The sequence below is a fragment of the Armigeres subalbatus genome, chromosome 1, assembly GCF_024139115.2.
Source record: "Armigeres subalbatus isolate Guangzhou_Male chromosome 1, GZ_Asu_2, whole genome shotgun sequence".
NCBI lineage: Eukaryota > Metazoa > Arthropoda > Insecta > Diptera > Culicidae > Armigeres > Armigeres subalbatus.
This window is the reverse complement of record NC_085139.1, coordinates 228,574,793-228,600,048: the sequence shown is the minus strand read 5'-3', so window position 1 is coordinate 228,600,048 and position 25,256 is coordinate 228,574,793.

The window sequence follows — 25,256 nt, the reverse complement described above, 5'->3', positions numbered from 1 at the left end:
TCCTGACATGGAGAACAGACGCTCAGTAAGATTTGCACCTCTGGAGAGGAGCAAACCCCCCTTCCCTGTCAGCATACGACCATAGTTCCCACCGGGGTTGGTTACCCGATCTTCCCTAAGGTTGCTTGTATCCCGGCCAGCACCACGGGGAGGTAGGGATAGTAGTAGCTGGGTAAGGATCGCGAGATGGGGTCTATTTTATTACTTAAGGTACGCGAAGTACCAATTGTACGCTTTACCCAGCATTTGCCGTGCTGGAAGTGCCAATAGATTGGACAAATCAACGTACAAATTTTTGTTTACAAAATCAAACACGTTCGGGTACTTACGAGAGGTATACTCATAATTTTTTACCGAAAATGATATCTATCTATCTAGCTGGAGATGATGGAAATATTGAAATAACATATGGAAAACATCACCTAGGACATAGGAACATATGGGGTCATTTGGCATAATGCCGATTGGCCGAATGTCGTTTGGCAGAATGTCATTTGGCCGAACGCCATTTGGCCGAATAGTTAAAATACGTTTCTATATTAAGGGGATACGGGAAGCACGAACAATCATCAAATCGTCATCATTTTCATCATTGAATGCTTAATTTTTTTTCTACAACAAATATGATTTAAAAAAAGTATCAGCGGCGCGTGCTTACTCGGAATCTACATGCTGATACATTTACAGTTACATCAAACAACTGAAAACCGAAATACGCCGCTCCAAAGTTACGAGGTGATAATGCTAGAAAGAGACAAAAGATAGGAAAAATAACACGGTGTGTAGTGCTTCCCCGAGTCACCTTAATTGTGTGAAATGAAAAGTGGGTAGTGAGAAGTAAGAATGGTTTGTAGTGGAAAGCAAGAAGTGAGAAGTGATAAGTAGCAAATAGCAAGCAATATGAAGCAAGATCATCTGTGAAAGAAGAATGAGCAAAGAAGAAGAGAGGAGGAAGAAAAAAGAATCAAGGAAGAAGAAAGAAAGAAAAAGAAAAAGGAAAAAGGAAGAAGGGAAAGGGAAGAAGGAAGAAGAAATGAGGAAGAATGAAGGAGGAAGAAGAAAGAAGGAAGAATCAAGGAAAAAGGAGGAAAAAGAAAGAAGGAAAAGGTAAGAAGGAAAAAGGAAGAAAGAAAAGGGAAGAAGGAAGAAGGGAAAATGAACAAGGAAGAAGAAAGAAGGAAGAAGGAAGGAGGAAAGAGGAAGAAGGAATAAGGAATAGGGAAGAATGAAGAAAAAAATGAAAAAGGAAGAAGGAAGAGGGAAGAAGAAAAAAGGTAGAAGAAAGAAGGAAAAGAGAAAAGGAAGATTAGAGGAGGAAGAAAAACTGAAGAAGGTAGAAGGAAGAAAGAAGAAGGGAAAAGGACGAAGAACGAAGAAAGATGGAAGAAGAAAGAAGATAGAAAAAAGAAGAAATAAGGAAGAAGGAAGAAAGAAGTAGAAAAAAGATAGAAGGAAGAAGATACGGAAGATAGGAGAAGGAAGAAGGTAGAAAGTAGAAGGAAGAAAGAAGAAGGGAGAAGGACGAAGAAAGAAGGAATAAGTTCTTTGTTTTCAGTTTTCTCTATCCAATTTTCAGTTCTCACTTCCTACTCCTCATTACTCACTATTCACTATTCGTAAACTGAGCTCAATTTTTTAAACTATTCGACCAAACGGCATTCAGCCAAATGACGTTCGCCCAAACGACATTCAGCCAAATGGCCTGAGCCCCTATTATGTATACGGTGATAAACCGGTGCCTGATGAAACCGATTATACTAGAGAGTGTATGAAACTACAGAAAATATTTGAAAACAAGTTGTAACTATTCTGTGAACTTGTGTATACAGCAAACATGTATGATAATAAACTATGATGTACTATGATCTCCGAATTGTCCTGCAATTTCAATTAAATGGTGTACCGAATCAACCGCGACTTACATGATGTGCAAAGCCGCGGTATCAACCCAGTCATGTCCTCGGAGTATTTATCTTTCATTTGCGTAGTAGAATCTCCAAATTGACCTGGAGTTTTTATCAAATGGACTACCGAATCAACCACCCAGCCGCGGTATTAACCCAATCATGTCCTCCGAGTATTTGTTTTTCATTTGCATCTTAAATCAAGGCATATGAGATGTTGTAGGATGTCGAAATAGTCTTGGAGTTTGAATCAAATGGTCTCAGACAAAAGATTCCCAAACTATTCCCATATTGGCCGCGACCTACCAGGTACAAAATTCATAGACTCCTAAAAAATAGATAAAAATGAGTTCTCGTTAAATTGCGCAAATCATAAACAATTGCGTAATACCCCTTCATTCTATTTGCCGAAATCTCAGCAATTTTTGACACTATTTCTGAGGTGGGACCCAAGACCCAAGAAAAGAATGTTATTAGCCTAGCCAAAATTAAGTTATTCTCTAGTCATCCGTGGCTTACCTTAGTCTAAAAAGGTGGTACAGAATATTGGAACAAAGTAGATAGCAAAGATGGATTAAGATTTGTCTTTCGCAACCCACCAACTTTTAGCTCACGACTCCCTGGGAATCGCGACCCACAGTTTGGGAACCCATGCGGTAGACCATTTGATTCAAACCTCAGGACAATTTGGAGATGCTAATTTGAGAGATTTGCGTGGGGCTCTCCTTAGCCGTGCGGTAAGATGCGCGGCTACAAAGCAAGACCATCAGGTATCAGAACGTCGGCTTCAGGGGCACGTTCACCTCAATTTAGGAGATTTGTGCCATCGCCTTCACAGCCTTTTTCATCACACATCTGACGAAAAAGGAAGTGAAAAAAGGAAAGGAATGTGGATGGGAGAACAAAGGGAATGTTTGGAAAAGGGCCCTCTTCAAATACAATGCATAAGAGTACAAGAGTCTATAGCTCCTTACCACAACGGGTTATGAACAACAAAATACTCTGAAGGTTCAGGTTTCTGAAGTCAATTTCACTAAGTAAGTGTTTACCAAATATTTGGAAGCACAATTGTGCATAGACTGGGCAGTTACATATTAGATGATAAGAAGTTCCATAATCGGATTCACAACTATCACAAACAGATGATTCAACGCGTTGAATATTTGCCATGTGATAGTTCAATCGGCAGTGACCTGTCAAGGCCTTGACTAAGACACTGCAATTCTGATTAGCTAAATAGCTTGCTACTACCGGAGATGGCTCCCGGATGTACAATTTTGTTTGATGACATGAATCCAGACTACTCCAATACCATTTGTGCTGAGTGACAGCTCAAGAGTTGATCAAAAGCTTCACCCAACACTTGGATATTGGAATAGCTGGCTCAGGACCAATAAAGTCATGCGATGCTCCATTACGAGCTAACTCATCAGCCAATTCGTTTCCAGCTATGGTAGAATGGCCAGGTACCCATATAAGGTGTAAAGTATTTACTGAATTCAGTTCCTCAATTTGAGTTCGACATGCGATTACTAACTTCGACCTTGAGTTGGCCGAGGCGAGAGCTTTAATAGCTGCTTGGTTATCTGAACAGAAGTATATTACTTTGCCCATAATGCGTTGCTGCAGTGCAGATTGCACTCCACACATGATGGCAAATATTTCCGCTTGAAAGACAGTGCAGTGTGTACCCAGTGAGTGTGACTGTTCCAATCTCAGCTCACGCGAATAGACGCCTGCACCTGCTCTACCTTCGAGGAGGGAGCCGTCAGTGTAACAAACAATGCTGTATGACATACTTCTCTCCAAATAGCCAGATGTCCACTCATCCCGCGAGGGGAATTGTGTTGAAAATGTGGGACAGTTCTGTCCCAATCAACCATGAGCTGTAACAACGAAGTGTGTGTGGAACTGCGGTTTACAGGATTCTCTTCTATGAGAACCGAGAACTCATAATCGGTAAGTACAAGAAAATGCTTCTTGTTTGAGATGTATGTGTAGTGGGGCCACTTCGAAGAGAACCCCTCGAGAGCAGCCGTGGGAGTCGAAGAGAACGCACCAGTCATTTGCCATTAGGCACATTCTTTGAAGGTTGCCTAATTTAGACTGAATTGTCCTCACTTCACCTTTTTGCCACCACACAAGACATTCATAAGCCAAAATTGGTCATACAACTGTTGTGTAAATCCATTTGATATATTTGGGTTTAAGACCCCAAGTTTTACCAAAGTTTCGTCGGCATTGGCTGAAAGCCATACACGCCATACATGATACTGAACTCAATGTTAGGAGTCCAGGAAAGCTTTGTACCCAAAATTAGACCCACATACTTTACCTGATCAGTTACATTGATTTCAGAGTCAAAAAGATGTAATGGACGAATACCATTACGGTTACGTTTTTCCGTGAAAAAACAATAGATGCTTTATTCGAATTAACTGAAAGGCCTTATTGGCGACACCAACTTTCGACTGCCTGAAGTGGGTTGTGCATTAGGTCGAATAAAGTAGTAATACACAAACCGACTATCAATATTAGATAGTCGTCAGCAAATCCATAGGTAGGAAAACCGCCATTATTGAGTAACCTCAATAGCGTATCTGCAACGAGATTCCACAAAAGTGGAGATAATACTCCCCCTTGAGGGCATCCGCAGACACTTAATTTCCTAATCGCTGCTTGACGTAATGTCGAGTAGAGATGTCGGTTTTTAAGCATCTGGTGAATCCATTTGGTAATAATATTAGGTAGCCCATGACAACGTGCGGCTTCCAATATTACATCGAAAGACACGTTGTCGAAAGCACCTTCAATATCTAAGAAAGCACCCAAGCACGATTGCTTTTGAGCGAATGCTTTTTCGATATCGTACACAACCTTGTGTAGAAGAGTCACGGTGGGCTTTTCAGATTGGTAAGCATGTTGATTAACATGAAGAGGCATGTTTGCCAAACAGTCATCACGAATGTGATGGTCGATAATACGTTCTAAGCATTTCAGAAGAAATGAGGTCAGACTGATGGGTCTAAAACTCTTCGCTTCTTCATACGAAGCACGTCCTCCTTAGCCGTGTGGTAAGACGCGCGGCTACAAAGCAAGACCATGCTGAGGGTGGCTGGGTTCGATTCCCGGTGCCGGTCTAGGCAATTTTCGGATTGGAAATTGTCTCGACTTCCCTGGGCATACAAGTATCATCATGTTAGCCTCATGATATACGAATGCAAAAATGGTAACTTGGCTTAGAAACCTCGCAGTTAATAACTGTGGAAGTGCTTAATGAACACTAAGCTGCGAGGCGGCTCTGTCCCAGTGTGGGGATGTAATGCCAATAAGAAGAAGAAGAAGACGTCCTCCTTTTGGGATAAACTTTACAGTGACATCCCGCCAGGATATGGGAATATACCCAGTAGCAAAACTGCATACTAAAAGCTTTTTCAAAACATGTTTGATATGTTCAAAACCTTTCTGAAGTAGAACGGGATAAGTCCCATCCTCCCCTGGAGATTTGTAGGGAGCAAAACTGTTAAGTGCCCATTGAATCGATTCAGTAGTTATGATTCTACGTGCTTGAGCCCAAGACCCATAGCTACATGAAAAGACATCAGGATCATCCGAAGATGTTATATCGACACATCCAGGGAAGTGCGTATCCAATAAGTTTTTTTTTTTTTATTCGTATATTTATTTGGTAGGCACTCTGTGTTCTTAACAGCTGCTGTGCCGTGATCTACTGTGGTACTCTGCTCTACAGAATCCACACAGAATCTATTTATAGATGTCCATAATTCGTCTTTGTTGTCGTTGCCAGTCCATATCATCGTGTGTCCATTGTGTTCATTTGTCCATGTGGTGAATCCAGTAATCTTTGCGCTTTGTTCGGTTGCCATTAATCGAAGTACGTTGGAGGAGTGCCTCCGAGAAGAACAGTTTTGTCAGTCGTCATCAGGCAGCCGTATCGGTGAGGCGCATTCCCCAAACGCAACCGTACGGACTGCGCTGCTGGCGACTGACGAAGGTTTGGTGGAGGGGCTGGGAATCGAACCCATGACCATTCGCTTATAAGGCGAACGTGTAGCCAACTACGCTACGGGACCCCCCTTGTATCAAATAAGTGTTCTAATGATTCTTCATCAGAAGAAGTGTAGTCGCCATTTGGCTTGCGAATTTCGCCAACTTGGAAATCCTTGGATCTCGCAAGAATTTTATTCAATCGACTGGCTTCACTCAAATTGGAAACATTTGCACAAAGGTTTTTCCAGCCGAATCGTTCAGCAGATCGTAGAGCCTTCTTGTAAGCTTTGCGAGCCAACTTGAAAGAATCCGTCCCTGCTGAATGGCGTCTGTTCCAACTCCTTCTGCACTGCTTCCTTAGCTTAGCCAAATCGGAATTCCACCAAGGGGTTCCTCTTGAGGTTTTACAGAACGTAAAGGGCAAGCTTCTTCGAAAGCTTCCACGATGTGCAACGTTGTAGTATCAACTGCATCATCCAAGTCGGTAGGAGTTTCTATAGAAGGTAGATATCCATGAAATTTGGTAGAGAGCAACTCTGTGTAAAGATCCCAGTTTGTTGAACGGGGATTTCTAAAACGCAAGGTCTGCGAAGTAGCATTCAAATGATCAAAGTAGATGTAGCGATGGTCAGATATCGATTCCTCATCTGACACATGCCAATTCGTCAATTCGTGACTGATTCTACTGGAGCAAAGGGTTATGTCTAACACTTCTGCTCTATTAGATACCATAAAGGTTGGGCGATTGCCTATGTTAAGTAAACTAAAGTCGGTACTACTTAAGTATTCCATCAAGCTGGAGCCTCTCAGATTGATATCCGAGCTACCCCAGATGATGTGATGAGCATTAGCATCACTGCCGACAATTAGCGGAAGGCCTTTTGAAGTGCAATATATGACAACTCGTTTGAAAGCATCCGTAGGAGATGGTTCATCATGTGGTAAATAAACCGAACAATAGACGTATTTCCTGACGGGGGTTCCGCCAGTTGCATCAATTGTGACAGCACATACATCTCTGGATGTTAGATAAGTGTAGCAACAATAGCATTGTTTACAAGCCCACATGAACGCGGCATTGATCGAGAGTTTGCCATTTCTTTACTGAAAGCAGCAAAAACCGGGTTCACTAGGTTACCTAGGTAGAAGCTACCCTTGCGAAAATAGGGTTCCTGCACCAAAGCCACTTGGGATTTGCCATTTTGCATGAGTCTACAAAGATTAATCGTTGCTGTTCTTTTATGCTGTAGATTGATTTGAGCTATCTTAACTGAAGCCATTGCAAATTAAGATAATGCACTCCACAACTTCAGCAATAATATGAACAGCAACGATGAAACCAAATTGGTATCTTATCAAGAAAGTCAAAGACGAAACACAGAGTACAATGTGTATAACGCATAAAGCGAATCCATGTAGGTGACAATTTGTTGAAAAACTAAATAAAAACATGCTCATAATCCCACCGTTATTTAACCTCAAGTTGAGATTGAATAAGAGTAGCCGATTATTTCGGAGAAGCAAAAAGTCAACTACGCCATAGCTCCGTTTAGCGCAGTAAGGGCTAGATACTGTGAAGGATGCCCTGGTGCTTCACAGGCTCCGTTAGCGGTTAGGTTCTTTTTAGACCCCCCTAACCATTCATTCGTAGGCACGGTAAGCATAAAGCCGCATCACACCAAGAATTTGGGGTCACCTGTATGGTGGACTTCTACCACACCGGAACAAGCAATCCATTGCGTTATTCTTAGCCAGATAACTGGCTGCCGACACCACACAGCTATCTTGGCTGTTCGGGGAGAGAAGTTGACATTGACTTTACGTCAACCCTCAATGTGGCCGAACCCAGGCGGTAGACCATTTGATTCAAACCTCAGGACAATTTGGAGATGCTAATTTGAGAGATTTGAGTGGGGCTCTCCTTAGCTGTGCGGTAAGATGCGCGGCTACAAAGCAAGACCATGCTGAGGGTGGCTGGGTTCGATTCCCGGTGCCGGTCTAGACAATTTTCGGATTGGAAATTGTCTCGACTTCCCTGGGCATAAAAGTATCATCGTGTTAGCCTCATGATATACGAATGCAGAAATGGTAACTTGGCTTAGAAACCTCGCAGTTAATAACTGTGGAAGTGCTTAATGAACACTAAGCTGCGAGGCGGCTCTGTCCCAGTGAGGGATGTAATGCCAACGAAGAAGAAGAAGAAGAAGAATTTGAGACGCAAATGAAAGAAAAATACTCATAGGACATGATTGAGTTGATTCGTAAAACCATTTGATGAAAAAAAAACTTCAGAGCAATGTCCTCTGAGTATTTTTCCTTTATTTGTGTCTCCAAATCCAGGCATATTAGATGTTTTAAGATCTTCAAATTGTCCTAGAGTTTTATCAATTGGTCTACCGAATTAACTACGACTTCCATGATATTCCCAGCCGCGGTGTCAATCCAATCATTTCCTCCGAGTATTTGTCTTTCTTTTGCATCTCTAATCCTGGCATGTGAGATGCTGTACGATGTCAATAATTTGTCTTGTAGACCATTTGATTCAAACTCTAGGACAGATTAAAGATTCTACAACATCTCATATGCCAGGGTTTAAGTCTCAAATGAAAGACAAATATTCGATGCACGTAATGACTAAAATAAAAACTCCCCCTAAAAAATTAGAGATTTTCCATAAAAAGTTGGGAAATAGCCAATGAAGAAACCATTGTATAAGCAATAAAAAAATATTAAATTTCTCTAAATAATGTAAAACTTCCATAAACAATAAGAAATTTTCCATAAGCAAAAACAAAGTAGCACAGCAAAAATTGCAATAGGGCACTGCACGGAAAGATCTCTTTCTCTTTCGTTCTTTATAAATTTTGACGTTTACTGGCCTTGTTGTTTTCTAATTTGTTTGCAGCGAGAAAGAGACAAAGCAGTCCGTGCAGTGCCCTATTACAAAAGACAAACTTACCATGAAGAAATCGAAACGTTCCATTGAAAAAATACAAAATTTCCATAAATGAAACAATATTAGCAGTAAACAATTAAAAAATTTTACACAAAACAATATTTTTTCTACAAAATTAAAAACTTTCCACAAAAAAGTCTATAAAGAATAATAAAAATATGGAAATTCCCATCAATAAAACAGAGAATTTTTTCCATAAATGACATCTTCTTTCTAAGCAAATCATTTTTATTACTTTTTTGTATTTTTTTACGAAAATTTTCTTATTTGTTTGATCTTTATTAACTAATTTGTGGAAAGTTTTAAATTTTTTAAAGAAAGAAATATTTATTTTGCGGACAAATTTGAAATTGTTTCTTGCTAATATTGGTTTATTTATGGAAATTTGGTGCTTTTTTTGATTTGATTTCTTTTGAACATTTGATTTGCTTCTTTAACAATTATAATTGCAATTTTCTCTTTGAAAAGTTATTTATTTTTGTTTTGCAGAAAACTCTCAATTGTTTATGACAATTTTGCATTATTTTGCACGTTCAATTTAACAAGTTCACAGAAGATAATATATTAAATTTTTTTTTTGTAGTTTCATACACCCTGAAGTATGAAGCAGTTTCATCAGGCACCGAATTATCACCGTATGCATAATAAGGATGATAAATTTATGTTCCTATGTTCCTGCTGATGTCTTTCTTATGGTATGCCAATATTTCAATCATCACTATATGGATAGATATATTTTTTGGCCATAAAATTTAAGTGTATTACTAAAATTGAATTTTTCCTAAATCCGGTGTTTTACTCCCAAAGCTCTTGCAAAAAATTATACACCCTAGACACAATATTTTATAATGCCCAAAAGCTAGAGGAGATGCCTTGGAGATTTCGACGATTTTCTGAACAAATGATTCCTAGTGTTGAAACGAATATCAACCACGCCAACGCTCAAAAGATTCAAATGATTTGCCTTGATTTAGAGATTGTCTGGTATTTAAAACTCTCATTTCAAAATTATGGTATGTTTCCATGATTTCGGGAAAAAAAAACCCTCAGGAATGAGGAATGACCTCAGCATTATCTCAAATAAAAATTATTTAAATTTATTACCTTGATATATGCTCTGTTGTCCATTCATGTTCAATAATATATTTTACGAAATCGTAATGTGATAAAGAGAATTTTTAGTAGGAAGCATTATTCAAAATGGTCTGAAAACAGTCTTACTTTACGAAATTCCAAATATTTTTTTCAACTTTTTAAAGTTTTTCAACCACTGACTGAAAAGAACACCGAATCTTATGACCGTTTTGTGCATGATACATTTTGTGCGGATGTGAAAATTTTTTGACCGCAGTTTCTCTGGAGGCCGTAGTAAGCCTGACATCCAAAGGAAAGAAAGGATCCAAGGTAGATGAATTCAACACTGCTTCCCAGACGGGTTCTGCCTCGTTCAATTCTGCCCACTAGCACGAACATAGGAAGGTATTCATTTTTTCGGACTATTAGGGGAAAGTTTACAGATCTACAAAGATGTAGAAGCTTATGTTTGAATTCATTTGCAATTTAATCTCAAATTTCCCAGAAATTTCAATTTACGTGAATGTTCAAACTATCATGAAACATGTCAACGAATTCAACACCCACTCCATGTACGGAGCTGTTGTATCTCAAATCTCCATTGACCGCTGCTATGATATCAATCTTTCCTCCCGCCTTGTTACCCCCAGCATATCATCCAAAATTCCCCAGAGATGTCTCAGATCAACTGCGAAAAAAAAAACTCTCCATCCTTCTCCCCAAAAGCATATAATCTGCCTTGTATCAGCTATTTTTCAAACAGATTCCGTCCGGCGAGGAAGCACACTCACGTTCGTGAGTGAGATATTCATCTTCATCCAAGGAAACATCCGAACCAAAGGGAGCGAAAAAATGAAGATTTCTTCCTTCCTGTGCCCGTAACGCGTGGCAGATCGGATCGGTCCGGCAGCCAGCCAACTCCGATGGAAGACCTCGACAACCAAAGACGACGACGACGACGGTCTTTCGGATGATTAAATCAGATAAATTGACTCGTTGTCGGTCGTGACGAAATGTTGATTCTATAGTCCATCCACATCTTCGTTTCGGGCGGGGAGGCAAGATTTTTATCCTCGGGCACACATAATTGAGACAGAGGTTGAAATCAATCACTCGTGTGATGGCTAAATTGAATAAACTTTCTTCGCCTTTCATGTCATTCGTTGCCCGTGAGAGCGCCTGAATGTATACCCACAGTCACAATCTGTGCTTCTCGTCTTCGTTGTTGCATAATAGTCACATGTTTATCCTGGGATTTGTTGCCGCTCCTCGGCACAGCTGAGCCGGTAAATAGTGAAGCTCATTTTAAATTAAATTCTCCCCGTAATGTTGCAGTTTGCTTGTTGTGAGAAAACCCAGACACGTTATCTTCGCACTAGCAGGGACGGTAGGAGGCATGCAAAAAATGTGCACATCTGTTGCTGAATAGGCATAACTGCAGGGGCGAAAGCGATGCAAGGCAGTGGCGGAAACCTACAGAAAGGAGTGTTTCGCGAATGTCTACTAGATATGCTTGCCGCGCATCACAGGCAACAAAGACGCAAATCCTGTTATTTTATTGTGTAACAGACGCGAGCGATAGAATGGCTGGCTGGCAAGGAATGTAGGAAGCATAACGTGGTAAATGGATGAATGTAACGAAATGTAGTTTCGAAATTGGCTCAAGGCGAACCAACAGAAGAATGCATTTCTTGAAAGGGATTCAAATGGAAAACGGAGCTAGCTGAATACGCCCGGCCATGTTCGGAACTACTCATTGAGAGTTGTGGTACAAATGTCATAGGGCCGTAGAGGTTATTTCTGAGGTATCTGTTTTATAGAAAATACCTTATTTATCAAAGAACGTTAGCCCATGAATCTCGCCTGGTACTGAAGGTCGTACTTTGCAATTGATGTTGGTCAACGGCATAACACAGAGAAACAGACGTCTCATTAAGAACAAAATGCAATCAAAATCATAGTCACGGAAACGTTCTCGCCCAATGCAGTGTAGCTGGGCAAGCAGCAACCAGGTGGCGGTAGTGAGCAAACCTTAAACACAAGCAAAAACCAAATAAATCCACCGTTAAAAGTATATCCCAAGTTAGCAAGTTACATCTAGTTCACTATAACTTGAACTTTCCTTCTAATTCTACATCGTATCTTTATAGCTGCACTCCTCCATTCAGCATTACTTCAGAGAAGACAGTCTGTTGTATTGTTGATTACCACTCCTTCGTCTTATCGCCAGTATACCCAACCCCCACGTTAAAATGGCGGCACCCCAACGTCTAAAAACAGTTAATATTTCGCAATCTACTAGATCTAATTCCCGACGGCGGATCTAGTCTACTCCGACAAAGAATTCGCCAGGGAAGGAGGTTCTTCCAAAACTAGCACCAACCAGCCGAGTACTAAGGGCAGTCCAGCGGTTCCTGTGGAGCAGGGTGCCCTGACGACCCATAGCTGGTTGTATTTCATCGCTATCTGCTCGGTCAAGTCCCCGGTACTGGATCTAGCTTACACCGACCGAGAGTTCCCCGACCGACGATGGAAGTTCTCCCAATACCGATTCTCTTTGGTCGTTACGCCATTTCTTGTGCACCTCGAATAAAATTCGTGAGGCTGCCCTGTCTACTGCATTCCAAGTACTTTTCTCGCTGTACATTTTTCTATCAAATTCTCCTGAATCAAACCGTGCCTTTGCCTTCGAACTGCCCCAAACCTTGGACATACAAACATCACGTGCCCTACGTCTCCTAGACGTTCTCACACTGTCCGTACTGTCCCACTCTTGATGCTACCTTTCCATTGAACGGATTTTCACCATCTTTCTCACGTTGCTGGTGTCTGATAGAACTCAACATTTTCCGCCACAGTGATGCAGAATGGGACATCGATATCGTTCTTCGACGCTTGACATGATCCTTGCCAGGGTAGAAATATTTCACAGTCAATGCAGTGAAAAACATGGATCTCAGTATAATCTGCAGTCGCCTTCATCGCCGCCGTGGTGAGTGCGACTGGGTGCAGCCGAAAAATCACTTAAAACACCGACAGTTCAATTTCGCATTCAGCCACTCACAAGTCGCTCTGGCAGGCTCCTCAGTTCACGCCGTACCGTATGACTGTGAGTGGCCCATTTAAACGCGTGGTGATTTTTTTCAATTTGCTGGGTGAATGTGTACATTTTGCTGTGGTGAATTTCATATTCGTGGCGCACTGGGAGATGTGAGTTCTGTTGTTTACTTTTCTGCCTCGCCGTGTATCTGAGGATGATTTCAAAGCAGGAAGAAAATAAAAACATGATATAAAAAAACATCACCTTCATCCAGTGCTGCCGAAAATTTACAACCCTGATCCTTGCTGTTACGGTCAGAGACTTTTCGCAAACGTAATCGAGATTACAATCGAAACTTTGCGAGTCGTCGATTATTATTATTTATTCAGACTAAGGCCGAAGTGGCCTGTGCGGTATATAAGAGTCTTCTCCATTCGGCTCGGTCCATGGCTACACGTCGCCAACCACGCAGTCTACGGAGGGTCCGCAAGTCATCTTCCACCTGATCGATCCACCTTGCCCTCTGCGCACCTCGCCTTCTTTTGCCCGTCGGATCGTTGTCGAGAACCATTTTCACCGGGTTACTGTCCGACATTCTGGCTACGTGCCCGGCCCACCGCAGTCGTCCGATTTTCGCGGTGTGAACGATGGATGGTTCTCCCAACAACTGATGCAACTCGTGGTTCATTCGCCTCCTCCACGTACCGTCCGCCATCTGCACCCCACCATAAATGATACGCAGCACTTTCCTTTCGAAAACTCCAAGTGCACGTTGGTCCTCCACGAGCATCGTCCAGGTCTCGTGTCCGTAGAGGACTACCGGTCTAATGAGCGTTTTGTAGATTGTCAGTTTGGTACGGCGGCGAACTCTATTTGATCGGAGCGTCTGGCGGAGTCCAAAGTATGTACGATTTCCAGCCACTATGCGTCTCCGAATTTCTCTGCTGGTATCATTTTCGGCAGTCACCAGTGAGCCCAAGTACGCAAATTCTTCTACCACCTCGATTTCGTCACCACCGATGCAAACTCGCGGTGGGTGGCTCACATTGTCTTCTCTTGACCCTCTTCCTATCATGTACTTCGTCTTCGACGTATTGATGACTAGTCCGATCCGCTTAGCTTCCCTCTTCAGTCTGATGTAGGCTTCCTCCATCTTCTCAAAGTTACCTGCCATAATATCTATGTCGTCGGCGAAGCCAAATAGCTGGACGGACTTATTGAAAATTGTACCACTCGTGTTAATCCCTGCTCTTCGTATTACCCCTTCCAAAGCGATGTTGAATAGCAGACACGAAAGACCATCACCTTGCTGTAACCCTCTGCGGGTTTCGAAGGGACTCGAGAATGCCCCTGAAACTCGAACTACGCACATCACCCGATCCATCGTCGCTTTGATCAACCGTGTCAGTTTATCCGGAAAACCGTGTTCGTGCATTAGCTGCCATAGCTGGTCCCGATCGATTGTATCATATGCGGCTTTGAAGTCGATGAATAGATGATGTGTGGGCACGTTGTATTCGCGGCATTTCTGCAGTACTTGGCGAATGGCGAACACCTGGTCCGTGGTGGAGCGTTCGCCCATAAAACCCGCCTGGTACTGCCCCACGAACTCCCTTGCAGTTGGTGCTAGTCGACGGCATAAAATTTGGGAGAGTACCTTGTAGGCGGCGTTCAGCAATGTGATTGCGCAGTAGTTGCTACAATCCAGCTTATCGCCCTTTTTGTAGATGGGACACACGACACCTTCCATCCACTCCTGCGGCAAAACTTCCTCCTCCCAAATCTTGGTAATGACCCAGTGCAGCGCTCTAGCCAGTGCCTCACCACCGTGTTTAAATAGCTCTCCTGGTAGCTGGTCAACCTCAGGGGCTTTGTTGTTCTTCAGCCGGCCAATCTCCTCCTGGATTTCCGGGAGATCCGGAGCCGGTAGAATTATGTCCTGCGCGCGTTCTCCCAGGTCCATCACCATACCGCCATCTTCGTCTGCCACATCGCCATTCAGGTGTTCTTCGTAGTGCTGCCGCCACCTTTGGATCACCTCACGCTCGTTCGTAATAAGGTTCCCGTTTATGTCCTTACACATATCAGGCTGTGGCACGTGGCCCTTACGCGAACGGTTTAACTTCTCATAGAACTTTCGTGTGTTATTAGCGCGGTACAGTTGCTCCGTCTCTACACGGTCTCGATCTTCCTGCTGGCGCTTTTTCCTCCGGAAAGTCGAGTTTTGTCTGTTCCGCGCCTGTTTATTTCGTGCCTCGTTCGCCCTCGTGCGGTGTTGCAGCAATCTCGCCCATGCTGCATTCTTCTCTTCCACTAACTGCTCACATTCGCCGTCATACCAGTCGTTTCTCTGATCCGGGGGCACCGTGCCAAGTGCAGCGGTTGCGGTGCTACCAATGGCGGATCGGATATCTCTCCAGCCATCTTCAAGAGCTGCTCTTCCGTTGGGAGTGCCACTTCCAGCTGCTGCGCGTATTCTTGGTCTAGTCTAGCGTCTGGTAGCCACCCAATGTTAAGCCGCGGCGTCCGACTTCGACGCATGTTGTACACCGTCGAGAGTTTTGAGCGCAGGCATACTGCAACAAGGTAGAGGTCGGATTCAATATTCGCACTGCGGTAAGTGCGGAAGTTCGTGATGTCGGAGAAGAATTTACCGTCGATAAGAACGTGGTCGATTTGGTTTTCCGTTTCTTGGTTAGGTGATCTCCATGTCGCCTTGTGGATATTTTTGCGGGGAAAGAAGGTGCTTCGGACTACCATTCCGCGGGAGGCTGCGAAGTTTATGCATCGTTGGCCGTTGTCATTCGATACGGTGTGCAGACTATCCGGTCCGATGACCGGTCTATACATTTCCTCCCTCCCTACCTGTGCGTTCATGTCACCGATGACGATTTTGACGTCCCGCAGTGGGCATCCATCGTATGTCTGCTCCAGCTGTGCGTAGAACGCTTCTTTCTCGTCGTCGGGTCTCCCTTCGTGTGGGCAGTGCACGTTGATGATGCTATAGTTGAAGAAACGGCCTTTAATCCTCAGCTTGCACATCCTTGCGTTGATTGACTGCCACCCAATCACGCGTTGGCGCATCTTTCCCAGCACTATGAAGCCGGTTCCCAGCTCGTTGGTGGTGCCACAGCTTTGGTAGAAAGTAGCCGCTCGATGCCCGCTTTTCCACACTTTCTGTCCTGTCCAGCAAATCTCCTGCAGCGCCACGACGTCGAGGTTCCAGGGATGTAGTTCATCGTAGATCATCCTGTCGCAACCAGCGAAACCTAGCGACTTGCAATTCCATGTTCCAAGCTTCCAATCGTGATCATGTATTCGTCGACTAGGTCTTTGCCGATTATATCGAGTCGCATTATCTCTTATATTTTTCGTAATGATTGGTTTTCTAGGCGGCTTATTGGGCCTGCGCAAACCTCCTGTCTCGTCGGAGGGCCGTCGTGTCAGGGCTGTTTAGCGTCCCACCTAACACCAGGACTTGGGCGTGTGCGCTTTGAGCGGCACCCGGTCGCTTTGGTGGGGCCTACTTGCGGATACATGCAGCTTTTTATAGAGGTTTAACAGGGCCCACTGTCAAACCCCACCACATCCTAGGCAAGCCCCACAACTCGCAGATGGCCTGGGGAGGGATCGTCAAGCCCTTGGACATAGTCCCTGCTGCCAACACAAATATAATAGAAGCCATTTGCAGAGCATCTGCCCAGTCCCGATTGTTTACAATAAGCCTGGTGCCCCAATAAAAGTTTACCACAGCTACCGGCACTTCAACAAAAAATGAAAAAAGATTTCGCATCATTTGAAAAGCATCTGGAAACATTGGTCACTTCCGAGAATTCCCCCAAATAAAAATGTTCACTGACCTGATGCCCCAGAAAAGTTGGATTTTTTTTTATGGTTCTATTTATAAAATAAAACGTCCTTCCGGACCCTGTGTTTCCAGGAAAGCGATCAGTACTATATGGCAAGATTGCGATACATCAAATCTCATGGTTTTGCAAGACACGGATAAAAGATATTTATGCAGCATTGAGATACATTGTTGGAGAATGTTGAAAGCTTCCAATATCTTGGTAGCCAAATGGCGTCAGACGGCGGTACCAAGATCAACATAGGCGCACGGATCAAGAAAGCAAGGGCTGCCTTTGCGAGTTTAAGAAATATCTGAAAAAACAGGCAGATAAGTGAACGCACCAAAATAAGTATTTTCCACTCTAACGTGAAATCTGTGCTGTTATACGCTAGCGAAACATGGTGTGTATCAGTGGAGAACACTCAACGGCTGCAGGTGTTCATTAACAGATGCCTGCGGTATATAATTCGAGCCTGGTGGCCTCACAACTGGATCTCAAACAACAAGCTCCATCGTCGTTGTCACCAGAGGCCGATAGCAACAGAAATTCGGGATCGGAGGTGGGGCTTGGTCGGCCACACTCTACGTAGGGGCGGAAACGAAATCTGTAAACAAGCATTAGACTGGAACCCAGCGGGACATCGCAGCAGAGGCAGACCCAGAGGCTCATGGCGGCGAAGCCTCAATAAAGAAATAAAAGAAGTCGACCGAAATCTAACCTGGCAACAGGTTAAAGCGATAACCGGGCAACGCTCAGGATGGAGATCTTGCAAGTCGGCCCTTTGCACCACCGGAGGTGTACAGGATCCATAAGTAAGTAAGTAAATTGAGATACATTGGCCACTAATTTACTGGTAAATATGCTATATGTGAAGAATCGGTACATATAAAGGTATGGATGACCCAGCTCTGGAATTCCTCTCTCCGGAACACATTGGAGAGAACGTAGACTAGCCGCCAGCTATTGGTCTAAAACCAACGACAGCTCATGTGGTGGACATGCTTCCAGGTCTCAGGGCGTTGAATGGAGAGAAAGCTTTTTAAGGCAAGGGAAATGGAACAGCTACTTACGATTTTTAAACAGCTCTAGTCTAATCAAAATATCAGCAGTGACGTTGCCACGTGGCTATATAGGCACGAAACGGATGACGGTGAAATCTACCATCCTCAACCTGATTGAGCAAGGAACGAACGGATGGCAGCTTGTTGGAAAGTATTTCAGTGGTATCTTGGAAACATTTGAATTAGCTGCGGGTGACCACCTTGGGCTATTTTTCATCTCGTAGACACCGGAAGAGGTATATTAATCATTGGTTTTCTGCTAAACGAATTTCGATAACATTCATCACAGAACGATTGGCTGAAGTGGGGTGTTGGGAGTTATAGATAGTCTCCGATCCCATTGGGACAATGATTCATGACGTGTACAATGGTTAGCACTACTGGCACCCACCCTATCACGAGGCTCGGCTGCTTTTGTACCTGCTCGTCCGTCGGCATCAGGTTCCCAGGAAAACTTCGGAAGTAGCCAAAGCGCTGAGATGCTCTGCAAAAAGTCTTCTATTGTTTTTTTTTTTGCTGCTAAATCATGAAGTTTGATGTGTCGCAAGCTGGGTTTCAGAACCATAAAGTGGCCACTTCCCTGGGGGCACCCGGTTCCTACTGAACCTTCGGAAGTGATCAAAGTGTCCAAATTCTCTACGAAGATTTTGTATAGTATTTGTGCTGCAAACCCATGAAGTTTGAGGGACGGGCTTGGTAGTCATATGGCTACTGCTTCTGCCTCATACGCAGGAGGTCATGGGTTCAATTCCAGGTCCGTTCCATTCTCCTAGTTTGTATCTTTCTCTATATTTCTCATGTTCTTACAATCGTTCAGAACTGTAAATGGACTTCCATACCGTTTCCATTATTATTAACTATACCTTCAACTTGACTATTCTAGCAATAGCTGCTAGAATTGGAAATGAACTAAAAAGCTTGTTTCCTACATCCAATTAGAAATTCTATCGGTTGCTTTCTCCTTTCTATCACATGTGCAGCTCGTTAACCAAGACCTCTGCCTCTCAAACCTAACCTAAAAAATTCCAATAAATTCCGTATGAACTCTTGGCAAGTGCAGATGTATATTCGGCTTGTAGTGGGCGAGTGATTGCATCATCATTTCATCCCCCTTCCCTACATTGATTTGCATTCTGGCGGGACAGGCGCCAGTATGACCTAACAAATGAGATTACCAGTACTTGTACATTGAAGATAAATGCTAGTCCCAAGCAAACATCTGTATGTTCTCTGTGCAAGAACAGCTGATCTGGTCGTAATGGAGTAGCAACTACGGGCAGTCAATCAAGCTCAAGCTTAAGCTGTATTTGTGCTGCAAATCCATGAAGTTTGATGTGTCACAAACTGGGTTTCAGAACCACTCAAAAAGTGGCCACTTCCCAGGGAACCTCCGGAAGTGACCAAAGTGTCCAGATGCTCTGCAAAGGTCTTTGTGCAGCAAAATCATAAAGTTTGTTGTGTCACAAGCTGGGTTTCTCAAAAAGTGACCACTTCTCTGGGGGAACCAGGCTCCCGGAACATCTGTAACCGGATTTTGGAGCTCTAAACGTTTCAGTTTTTTAGATGTTCTATATCTCGATATCTCTCCCTATGTCGATGGTTTTCTCGGTCCCTTCAATCTACATACACTTGGGCATTCTATATCTCGACTAGCTTTATGTACCCGGCCTTGCTCGGAATGGCCAGATTGATTTTCAGTTTTTTTTCACAATCAGAAAAAGTCAAAACCAATTGGTCAACAGGGTAATTGTGTTAACTTATTGATCAAGATTTGAATAAAAGAAGGCTTTTGGAAACATTGACTGATCTTGAAGAAGGGATCGTTGTTTTGAAAAGCCTTATTGCGGGCAAACGTCAATTGCTAAAAAAGGAAAAACATCCACCGATGCTTTATTCATTCATTATTTATATTTTTAAAGAAGGGATCACACCCACCATTGCCTTATTCCGGGCAAATGCCTACTTTTAAAGAAGCAATCACATCCACCATCCAGAAGGAAAAACATTAATCATTGCTTTTCAATGGGCAAACCATGATTCCTATGAAGGGTAACAATTTTCATTGCTTTATACTCAGCAAAGGCATGCTTTCTATGAAAGATTTTTCTGATGCTGTTCATAATTCATGTCGAATGACCTCAGGCCAAATAGTGTTATGTTAATGGACTGCTTCATTCAGGGATATGTCATTTTCAGGGAAATGTCATATTCTGGGATATGTGTATCGGTAAGAGTCACTTTTGGAAAATATCATTCTCGTCATTTTTGGGAAAATGTTATTACCGGGAAAATGTCATTATCAAGGATTTGCTATTTTTGAGGAATTCGGGAAATTTGTTCTCGGAGCATTGTACAATGTCAAAAATCCTCGAATGAACTAAATAAGAGGGATTTTAATTTAAGTCGTTTTCTAAGCAAAGTCCAAAGTCCATCCCAGCCTCTCTATAATAGTTTCCTTTGGGTAGAGAATACGTGTTTACAAATTTGGTTTGAATTGACCCATGCGATAAAAAGGTATACTAAACTGTTCGTTTAATAAATATCCTCTCTCTTATTCAGCTATGACACTCCTACCCAGTCTGATATCGTCTTCCTTAATCAGAGAACACGGGTTCCAAATTTGGTGGACATCAGTAAATGGGTTCAAAAGTTATGCTTCTCAAATGACCTACCCACATTCACTAAAATTGTTTCCTTAGGACAGACAATATTTGATACGATTCAAATCGGTCATTGGGTTCAAGGCTTACATTGAGTTGATCGATTGCTGACCAATACTCCTCCCCCCATACCCTCCCTTTTTCAAAGAGCATCCCTAACCTAACTATCGTAGTCTCTTTAATATCAAGAATGTGTGTTCCAAACTTGGTTGAAAACACCTGATCTATAAAACAACTCGGCGTACATATTTCTGTCGCGTATTCTGTTTAACAGATTTTGAAATGGGCCAAGGGGTTCAAAAGGTACACTGAGTTGATCAATAACTATGCAATACCCCTCCCCCCACATCCTCCCCCTTTTCCAAAGAGTATGCTTAACTACTCTATCGTCGTCTCCTAAAAATAAAGAAAGTGTGTTCCACATTTGGTTGCAATCGGCCAAGGGGCTCAGGAGGTATACTGAGTTGATCGATAACTAAGCAATACCCCTCTTTTCACACCCTCCTTATTTTACCAAAAAGCATCCCTAACCCCCTGTCATCGTCTCCTTAAGATAAAGAATGTGTGTTCCAAATTTGGTTGAAATCGGCCAAGGGGTTCAAAAGGTACATTGAGTTGATCAATAACTATGCAATACCCCTCCCCCCACACCCTCCCCCTTTTCCAAAGAGTATGCTTAACTACTCTATCGTCGTCTCCTAAAGATAAAGAAAGTGTGTTCCAAATTTGGTTGCAATCGGCCAAGGGGCTCAGGAGGTATACTGAGTTGATCGATAACTAAGCAATACCCCTCCTCCCACACCCTCCCCCTTTTACCAAAAAGCATCCCTAACCCCCTATCATCGTCTCCTTAAGATAAAGAATGTGTGTTCCAAATTTGGTTGAAATCGGCCAAGGGGTTCAAAAGGTACACTGAGTTGATCAATAACTATGCAATACCCCTCCCCCCACACCCTCCCCCTTTTCCAAAGAGTATGCTTAACTACTCTATCGTCGTCTCCTAAAGATGAAGAATGTGTGTTCCAAATTTGGTTGCAATCGGCCAAGGGGCTCAGGAGGTATACTGAGTTGATCAATAACTATGCAATACCCCTCCCCTCACACCCTCTCCCTTTTTCAAAGAGTATGCTTAACTACTCTATCGTCGTCTCCTAAAGATAAAGAATGTGTATTCCAAATTTGGATGAAATCGGCCAAGGGATTCAGAAGGTACACTGAGTTGATCAATAACTAAGCAATACCCCTCCCCGCACCACCCTCCCCTTTTTACCAAAATACATCTTTAACCCCCCTATGATCGTCTCCTTAAGATAAAGAATGTGTGTTCCAAATTTGGTTGAAATCGGCCAAGGGGTTCAAAAGGTACACTGAGTTGATCAATAACTAAGCAATACCCCTCCCCCCACACCCTCCCTCTTTTTCACAAAGCATCCCTAAGCCTCCTATCGTCATCTCCTAAAGATAAAGAATGTGTGTTCCAAATTTGGTTGAAATCGGCCAAGGGGTTCAAAAGGTACACTGAGTTGATCGATAACTAAGCAATACCCTTCCCCCACTCCCTCCCCTTTTAACAAAAAGCATCCCTAACCCCCCTATCATCGTCTCCTTAAGTTGAAGAATGTGTGTTCCAAATATGGTTGAAATCGGCCAAGGGGTTCAAATGGTACACTGAGTTGATCGATAACTAAGCAATACCCCTCCCCCCATACCCCCCCCCCTTTTCCAAAGAGCATCTCCAGCCCCCCTATCGTCGTTTCCTTAAGATAAAGAATGTGTGTTCCAAATTTGGTTGAAATCGGTCAATGGGTTCAGAAGTTATGCTGGAACATACATACAAACATACATACAAACATACAAACATTGAGTTTTATATATATAGATAGATAACCTCCCTATATCGATATCACTCTATCTCGATGTGTTTTAGTCATATTTTGTTCAGGATTTCCTCTCCCTATGTCAATATATACGTTTTTCTCAAACTAGACCATTTTTGGACAATAACAAACACACGAACAACAAGAGATGACATTTGTTTTGTTGTCGTTTTTCATAGCAACGAGCTTTTTTTCAATCTAGTACCCATTTCAATTTTTCTTCCATTCCTCGATCTCTTCTTATTTCGATGGTCCCTTCAATATCGAGAAGTGGAGAGGCGACTGTAGTTATCTACGATTAAAAGGAAGTTGACTTACAGCCACTCTCAAAATTGAGCGTACACCATAGATTAGATGAATATATTCGAAAATTCCAAAGGAAATTTAATTGTTGGCTCGGTTGTTTTTAATGCATTTCAATATTCATCCCTTCCTTCAATGTATGCGTACATAAAATGGTTGAAATTTTTTTTCTAAAGTTCATTTATTTGAAAATAATCTCAAAATACGCCTATCAGATGTGACAAAATTGAGCGTACAGCTAATGTTTTTCTATAAAATTTCTTATAACACGATTAATGTATTTTAAAATTGTTTTTTCATGATTATATTTATAATAATAAACATCCGCTACTTAAACATTCAATGTTTTGAAATTAAACCATGTTTTAATCAAAATGGCGAACAAGTAAGATGTATAAACAATGTTATTTAACAATTCAATGCTGCTGGGCAAAATAGATGCTTTAAGATATGGATTTCACCGGCATCGTGTCTTATATATGATAGACAATCGAAATCGAGCGAGACATACGATAAATTTGGGAAAATTCAGTCGGTAAATGATGAAAACAGATGTAAACATACAAAAAAAAAGACAAATGTTGGGAACGGCATATTTCAAATTAAGTATAACTTTATTTAAAAGTCGATGTATAGGTAGCTTATAAGCTCAGGACACTCATTAATAATAATATTACTAAAAGGGCAGCACACGGATACATTATAAGATGTCATATCATATTTGAAGACTCAGTCACCGTAGGAACAAATTTGGTTGAATCATTTAAATTCACCAAGATATCATTAAATAAGCTGCCAATCTCTTAAAAAAGTTTATTTTTACTCGCCACATGGAAATCATCCAATTGCATCCCTTATGGTAACAGATCGTGGAGTATAATCCAAATTTAATTATGAAATTACGATTTGAGGCTATATTTACAATATTTAATCAGAAGTGCTCTACGGGGTTGAAAAGCTGTTTTTATGTTCGGTACCTTAACATGCACCTTGTACTTTTAGAATTTGACTGTGAATGATTGGATTCAATAATATTACTCTTAAGGTCACTCCTGACGGAATCCAAGTTTCAAAGTGCTCGCGTTTTCGGGGGCACACCACTCGATACGGAAGCAACGCACAACTGTCATTTTTGTTGATTTAGTTTTGCTACGTCGCAGCATGCGTGAAAAAATAAAAATGACAGTTGTTCGTTGCTTCCGTATCGAGTGATGTGCCCCCGAAAACGCGAGCACTTTGAAACTTGGATTCCGTCAGGAGTGACCTTAATGAAATACCCGAGACAATAATCGAGCTTTAAAACAAATTTAAATTAAAGAAATTCTAAATTTGAATTATGTCATTCCTAACATTTGTCGTTTTCTCTGTATGTTTACATCTGTTTTCATCATTTACCGACTGAATTTTGACAAATTAATCATATGTCTAACTCGATTTCGATTATCTATCATATATAAGATACTATGCCGGTGAAAAATTTTAATTATAGCATTTATTTTGCCCACAGGCATTGAATTGTTAAAAAGCAATGTTCTTACTTCTCACTTGTTCGCCATTTTGACCAAAACATGGTTTAATTTCAAAACATTGAATGTTTAAGTAGCGGATGTTTATTATTATAAATATAATCATGAAAAAACAATTTTAAAATACATTAATCGTGTTTATAATAAGAAATTTTATAGAAAAACATTATCAGGTATCAGAACGTCGGCTCCAGGGGCACGTTCACCTCAATTTGTGGAGATTTGTGCCATCGCCTTCACAGCCTTTTTCATCACACACCTGACGGAAAAGGAAGTGAAAAAAAAGGAAAGGAATGTGGATGGGAGAACAAAGGGAATGTTTGGAAAAGGGCCCTTGAAGAGGGCATACAATGCATAAGCGTACAAGAGCTTATAGCTCCTTACCACAACGGGCTATGAACAACAAAATACTCTTAAGGTTCAGGCTTCTGAAGTCAATTTCACTAAGTAAGTGTTTACCAAATATTTGGAAGCGAAATTGTGCGTGCATAGACTGGCCAGTTACATATTAGATGATAAGAAGTTCCATAATCGGATTCACAACTATCACAAACAGATGATTCAACGCGTTGAATATTTGCCATGTGATAGTTCAGTCGGCAGTGACCTGTCAAGGCCTTGACTAAGACACTGCAATTCTGTTTAGACAGATTAGCTAAATAGCTTGCTACTACCGGAGATGGCTCCCGGATGTACAATTTTGTTTGATGACATGAATCCAGACTACTCCAATGCCATTTGTGCTGAGTGACAGCCCAAGAGTTGATCAAAAGCTTCACCCAACACTTGGATATTGGAATAGCTGGCTCAGGACCAATAAAGTCATGCGATGCTCCATTACGAGCTAACTCATCAGCCAATTCGTTTCCAGCTATGGAAGAATGGCCAGGTACACATATAAGGTGTAAAGTATTAACTGAATTCAGTTCCTCAATTTGAGTTCGACATGCGATTACTAACTTCGACCTTGAGTTGGCCGAGGCGAGAGCTTTA